Genomic DNA, 7,305 nt, shown 5'->3' on the forward strand with positions numbered 1-7,305 from the left:
GTGCGTTTGTTGTGTGTGTGTGTGTGTGTGTGTGTGTGTGTGTGTGTGTGTGTGTGTGTGTGTGTGTGTGTGTGTGTGTGTGTGTGGTGTGGTGTGGTGTGTGTGTTGTTTGTGTGTGGTAAGGAGGAGGTGGGGAACATGTGGTTGTGGTTCACACTGAACAACCTTGCCCAAGGTATCTTAGCCCTGACTTGTTCTAGCCTTAGCATGCTATTTCCGACTGGCATTGACTGTACAATAACAACCATGGTACCGTTAAGCATGCTAATTTGACTAGCGTAGACTGTACATAACAACCGGTACCGTTAGCATGCTAATCTGACTAGCGTTGACTGTACATAACAACCATGGTACCATTAGCATGCTAATCTGACTAGTGCCTTTGTGAGTACCATGCATGACAACTTCAATCATAATTGCTTCTTTTCACAGTGTTATTATAGATTGAGAGAGAGAGAGAGAGAGAGAGAAGAGAGAGGAGAGAGAGAGAGAGAGAGAGAGAGAGAGAGAGAGGAGAGAGAGAGGAGAGAGAGAGAGAGAGAGAGAGAGAGAGGGGAAGGTAATATAATGGAATGGGACAGAAAGATGAAGTCAATTTAAAATAGTATTTAACTTTAGGGCAGCATGAACATGACAAGAAATGAAGAGAAAGAGGAAAAGGGGAAAAGGAGCAAAGAATGAGGAAGAGAGACAGGGAAAGGGGCAAAAGAGAAAATATGAATGAAAAGATGAGTTTAAAAAATGAAAATATGTTGAAATGTTGACTGTCTTTGACTTCCACTATTTGAAACAGAGCGATACAATTCTGAGACTGGCAGAAAGAGTGAGGAGAGGAAAGAAAGAGAGAGAGAGAGAGAGAGAGGAGAGAGAGGAGGAGAAGGGGGGAAGGGGACTGTTGACAGGGGAGGCCATTTGGGGAGGATGGCACAGTTTGCTGCCAGCCTCAGCGGCAGCCTACAACAATGTACATATTGAAGACATCACCAGACATTATTGAGCAGCCACGGGGAGACACGAACTGACATCATCACTACCTACTCACCACATCTCTCACACACACACACACACACACACACACACACACACACACACACCACACACACACACACACACACACACACACACACACACACACACACACACACACACACGCACACGCACACCGCACACACAACACACACACACACATACACACACACACACACACACATACACCACACACACACACACACACACACCTCTGTTTGTGGTGTCAGGTTAATTTAGTGGTGCTATCCTGTGGGATAAGAGGATAAGAACCCTGCTGAAAGAGAACATTTGATTTGCTAAAGGAGCTGAGCCTTCTATTAATCAATATTTACCCTGTGGCAGGACAACAGGCTCTGACTGACTAGCTGACTGACTGACTGGCTGGCTGACTGGCTGGCTGACTGGCTGGCTAACTGGCTTGCTGGCTGACTGGCTGGCTGGCTGGCTGACTGGCTGACTGACTGACTGGCTGGCTGACTGGCTGACTGGCTGACTGGCTGACTGACTCATTTACAGATTGGTTGGAGGGGAAAGGAGAGAGGGAATGCGGGGTTAGAGGGGGGCTAAGGAAGAGGTTAAGGGAGGCAGACTGGGGGGAGGGAATAGGCTTAAAGCCTACACAAGGGCTTAGAAGTGGGATGTGAGCGGGCAAAGGGTTAGGGAGAGGGGGTTATGGAGGGGTCGTGGGAGGGTTAGGGGGGAGTTGGACAGGTGGTACAGATAGAAAAGTTTAGGGTATGTAGAGCCCTGTCAGCACAATGCACCTCAAGGGAGAGTTAGAACAGGGTCAGGAGGGCTTCTTGAGGAAGGACAACATCCTCAGATAAACCAAGCACTCTATCTCCCAACTGTCTCCCCTGTCTCACCCGTTCCTCTGCCTTCTCTCATCTCCTGCTGTTCTCTCCCCCGTTTCCTCTTACCTCCCCCAATGACCTGATTAACACATGTCGTCAACCCAGCAACTTGCAGAACACCCGAACAGATTTACAAAAGGAAATGAACGTGTGTGTGAGTAGCCTGGAGGTAGCTTCGTGAGCTCGTTCCTGGCTATTTTCTCTAATGCATATTGTCTCTAATGCATAATTGAGCGGGGGTGGGTTAAGCCGTAGACACGGGCAGCCAATCAGAGTAACAATTCAGTCACACACGCACGTGCACACTAGAATAGGCACCTGCGCTTTTACTTAACGAGGTTTCACAGCCATGTTCTATCCCTCACAACAAACCACCAACCACCCACATGATACTCACCTTAACATACAGATACACACACACACGGACGCACACCACCACCGCTCTGACACCAGGCAGGGATTCCCCTCTCTCTTACCCCCCTCACACATTCTGTCACCCTCTCACCTCTTTCTTCCACCTTATCCCTCTCTTACTCCCTCTCACCCCCCCCCCCCTCACCTCCCTCACTGCTCTTTCATTGGCTTTACAGAGACCATGTGGGACTGACGATACGAGTGGGAGAGAGAGCGAGGCAGGCGAGGCAGAAGGATAGACAGAAAGAGAGCAGAGGCAGAGAGAGCGGGGAAGGAGGGGGGGGGGGGGGGGGTGCAGAAATGAAGTGGACTGTGTCAGAGCCTCCGAGAAAAGCCTCAGTATCTACATAAAAGAGATTAAAGCAGACAGACCTCCATTCTACAGCTTAATCATATTGTGTTAGCACGCGCTTATCCTCCGCCCGGCCAAATTGAAAGGGGAAGAAAGAAAGAAAGAGTCGCCAAGATAGGGACACAGAATGGGAGAAGCCGGAGCAATTTGGCCGTCCATAAAGGCTTGGTAATGGTGGTATGGTCTGTCGTGGTGAAAAGGCCGTGTTGGGCCCGGCGTCCATTCATGTCCAGAACACGTCAAGTCAAGTACCACTGCCTGCCTTTGTCTAGCAGATAAGACATGTCGCTCTGGCACGACAGCTCCCTTTCTTTTATTTTGTATTTCACCTCATACAGAGAGAGACGGAGAGGGTGTGAAAGGGAGAGGAAGAAGACTAATTCTATTGACAGGTAAAAGTCATTTAGAATGCTCTTTCTTATTTTTACTTCTTCAGTCCTTCTTAAATATTCGCTCTCCTCCTGCCTCCCTATTCAAGTGTGAGACAGGCCCAGCCCCCTACACAGTGACGTGACATACAGCCTAATATAGCAGTAAAGCGAGTGTGTGAATGAGGTAAGCCCCTAAATGAGATTCCTCAGTCTAATCATTATAGAGAGTGAAGGCAATTCGCATCTTTAACTCCACACATTGACTTTATATCATTCTCTAAAAGCCTGCATTTGGTGGAATGCTAGAGTACCAGATATTCACTGGTGTGTGTGCGTTGTGTGTCATTTTGCACTCCTAATAGCATATCAAATGTTTGCATCAGTATGTAAACGAGACAAAAACAAAACACACACTCACACACTCTCATAAAGAAACCCAGCCTGATCCAATTAGAACAGACACCAGTGGTTAGAGGGTGTGTGTAGTGGCATGGCGCGGTGGGTTGGCGAGATGAGAAGCGGAGTGTCTTTAAGTGTGTCGAGCGACACTCACACACACGGCCTCCTCGTTATCCGTCTCTCCCTCGCTCGGCGGCAGCCTCCGTAATACTGAGTGATGTTTACATTAGTTTACAATTTGCCTTCTCCGCGCCTCCGCCTGCTCTTAAGCGTCTGGAGCTCTGAGGTGTCAGCGCGCCTCCTAACCAGCGTAACAAATTGTTGCCTGTACGGCAGACACCTAATGACTCGAAATTAGCTGTGGCTCTAGCCTGACAGTTTGTTACGACTGTTAGCGACAGCGCGGCCGGATCATGAGCCATGAATTGGTTTCAGCTCTCTCCCTCTCTTTTCTCTGTTTTTTTTCTTTTTCTCTCTCTCTCTCTACGGGAGAGGAGGCAATTTGATTTCATTAAAACAATCACTGTAGCATAGAAAGGCCAGACACAAAAGCGTGCAAGTTAGTCAACTCTAGACACGAGGAAGGGAGGGGGTTAAGAATGGGAAAGGTGGGGGGTAGGGCTCTGTGTGTGTGTGTGTGTGTGTGTGTGTTCACCAACACACCCACACACCACACACACACACACACACACACACACACACACACACACACACACACACACACACACACACACACACACACACACACACACACTCGTCACAGCTCCCCATCCTCTGTGTATTCTCTGAATAGAGTACTGACAGAGGTACTAGTGTATAAACACACACTCATAATGTTTGTGTGTGTGTGTGTGTTTGTGTGTGTGTGTGTGTGTGCATATGACTGTGACTGTGCATTCAATCCCTCCAGGATTTCACATGGGTTTGTTGTGATATTTGCAGGGTAAAATGCTTGATTTTACGCCAGCAATTCTGACATTATGCACGGCAATATGCAATGATTTTGTCCAGCGCGAAAATGTGCTGACGAGAGAAATATTTTTTGGTGGGGGGGGGGCGTCGGGCTTGATTGAGCCATACTGTGCAGTAAATGTGCGATGATTGGTCGAAATTGCGAACCCCCATTTTTTGTACTGTGGTGACGGGTCAGTTCTATGCGATGACACTGCGACGACTTGACTGTTTTGTGTAGAAATAGTGATAGATGATCGGTCAAATTTGCTCACATGATATAAAATCCTGGAGGGAGGGAGGGAGGGAGGGAGGGAGGGAGGGAGGGAGGGAGGGAGGGAGGGAGGGAGGGAGGGAGGGAGGGACACCACAAAATATAACTCAAAATGAATCCCTCAAATGACAGTCTGGCTGAATCCATGTCGTTGTTCCTTGTGTTTGCTGTATTTGAATGTAAATGGATGTGTCTCAACATGTCGTGGTTCCTTGTGTTTGCTGTATTTGAATGTAAATGGATGTGTCTCAACATGTCGTGGTTCCTTGTGTTTGCTGTATTTGAATGTAAATGGATGTGTCTCAACATGTCGTGTTTCCTTGTGTTTGCTGTATTTGAATGTAAATGGATGTGTCTCAACATGTCGTGTATCAGTTTAGGGGTAAGGGATTCAGGTGAGGTTGTGTCACAAGTGGTCAGACGGGGCGAGGAGTTCAGGACGTCTGGGTTCAGTGGTCATGCGAGGCGTTGTGATAGGATTTGAGGTAAGGTCAGGGTCTTACCTGGGATGAGCTTCGACAGAACAGACGATGTTGACTGTGTTTGTGTTTCGTGTTCTGGTCATTTTGTGTACCAGGGGAACATTTAGCTAAGCGTCTGCGTCAGTGAGGTTTTACATGGGCGTCAGTGTGTAGGCCCACCTGGGATGTTCTCAGCCCTGTTGAGGTTGAATCTGCGTAGACACGTGTGTGGTGTGTGTGTGTGTGGTGTGTGTGTGTGTGTGTGTGTGTGTGTGTGTGTGTGTGTGTGTGGTGTGTGTGTGTGTGTGGGTGTGTGTTGTGGTGTGTGTGTGTGTGTGTGTGTGTAAACCCGTACCTGGGATGTGTTTGGCCCAGCCGATGTTGACCACCAGCTCGCGGTCAGCTAGGTCACACAGTGTGGTCAGGGCCTTGATGTCACTGTCGGGGACGGTAGGGTCAGGCATGGCGTAGATCTTCTCAGGCTCGGCCACCAGCAGGTGGGACACGATCTTGTTATCTGCAAGGCAGCCAAAGGGAACTGGGTGACCACCGAGAGAGACAGAGAGACAGGGTCAAATCAACACACGCTCAAACATGGAGAAAACTCTGATCATTATCACGCTGTTGTGCCCTACGCAATGGACGCGTGTGTGAGTTGATGTTACAATCACATCATTGTCGTTACACATGTACAATAGTCAATAGTTCTTCAACTGGTACAATAGTTCTTCAACTGGTATTTTTGGCTCCAACATGATTCTATAAGGATTCTAAATGGTTCTATAACTGGCCCAGTGGTGGTTCTATAACTGTCCAGGTCTATAGCTGGCCCAGGTTCTATTACTGGCGCAGGTTCTATAACTGGCCCAGTGCTGGTTCAGTAACTGGTCCAGGTTCTATAACTGGCCCAGGTTCTATAACTGGCCGGTTTTATTACTGGCCCAGTGGTGTTTCTATAACTGGCCCAGGTTCTATAACTGGCCCAGTGTGGTTCTATAACTGGCCCAGGTTCTAATAACTGGCCAGGTTCTATAACTGGCCCAGGTTCTATAACTGGCCCAGTGGTGGTTCTATAACTGGCCCAGGTTTCTATAACTGGCCCAGGTTCTATAACTGGCCCAGGTTCTATAACTGGCCCAGTGGTGGTTCTATAGCTGGTCTCAGGTTCTATAACTGGCCCAGGTTCTATAACTGGCCCCAGGTTCTATAACTGGACCAGGTTCTTTAACTGGCCCAGTGGTGGTTCTATAACTGGCCCAGGTTCTATAACCTGCCCAGTGGTGGTTCTATACTGGCCCAGGTTTATAACTGGCCCAGGTTCTATAGCTGGCCCAGATTCTATAACTGGCCCAGGTTCTATAACTGGCCCAGTGCTGGTTCTATAACTGGCCCAGTGCTGGTTCTATAACTGGCCCAGGTTCTATAACTGGCACAGGTTCTATAACTGACCCAGTGCTGGTTCTATAACTGGCCCAGTTTCTATAACTGGCCCAGTGGTGGTTCTATAACTGTCCCAGGTTCAATAACTGTCCCAAGGTTCTATAACTGTCCCAGGTTCTATAACTGGCCCAGTGTCATCTAAAGCAAAATACAATGCTCTGAAAATTCTAGTACATACGGGGGAGAGTGGGAATTGGAAAGAAGTGAGCCTAGTTGGTGGATAGACAAGATGCATTGTTTCACACAAGAAATAAAAGGCATTGGGAGTGTGCGGGGAAAGTTAAATACAACCAAAACAATTCCAATGGAATCAAATCTGCAGATGAGCTCGCTACGGACAATTAGTGGCAGTCTCACTCCTGTATTCAAATGAATCTGCTGCTTAATCATGCAGCCAGATGATAGATGACCATGATGAGCTAGTGAACCCAAATACCACCGAGAGAGGAGAGAGGGGGAGGGCTGGGAGACAGACAGGGGAAGAGAGGAGGGGGGGGCTGGGAGACAGACAGGGGAAGAGAGGAGGGGGGGGTGGGCTGGGAGACAGACAGGGAAGAGAGGAGGGGGGGCTGGGAGACAGACAGGGGAAGAGAGGGGGGGGGGGCTGGGACAGACAGGGGAAGAGAGGAGGGGGGGCTGGGAGACAGACAGGGGAAGAGAGGAGGGAGAGAGAGGGGTGAGAGAGAGAGACAGGGAAGAGGAGACGGAGGCACAACGAGAGAGCTACTGTAGACACATACAGTAGAGAGAGAGAAGATGA

At 48.8% G+C, this 7,305-nt stretch overlaps 1 pseudogene; it reads right to left on the reverse strand.

Annotated features, from left to right (window-relative positions):
• The window catches only part of LOC112073189 (estrogen-related receptor gamma-like), a 39,162-nt pseudogene extending 33,521 nt beyond the window's left edge, over positions 1-5,641 (reverse strand).
• Between the last annotated feature and the right edge of the window lie 1,664 nt (positions 5,642-7,305).

This window comes from Salvelinus sp. IW2-2015, unplaced genomic scaffold (genome assembly GCF_002910315.2).
Source record: "Salvelinus sp. IW2-2015 unplaced genomic scaffold, ASM291031v2 Un_scaffold2183, whole genome shotgun sequence".
Lineage (NCBI taxonomy): Eukaryota > Metazoa > Chordata > Actinopteri > Salmoniformes > Salmonidae > Salvelinus > Salvelinus sp. IW2-2015.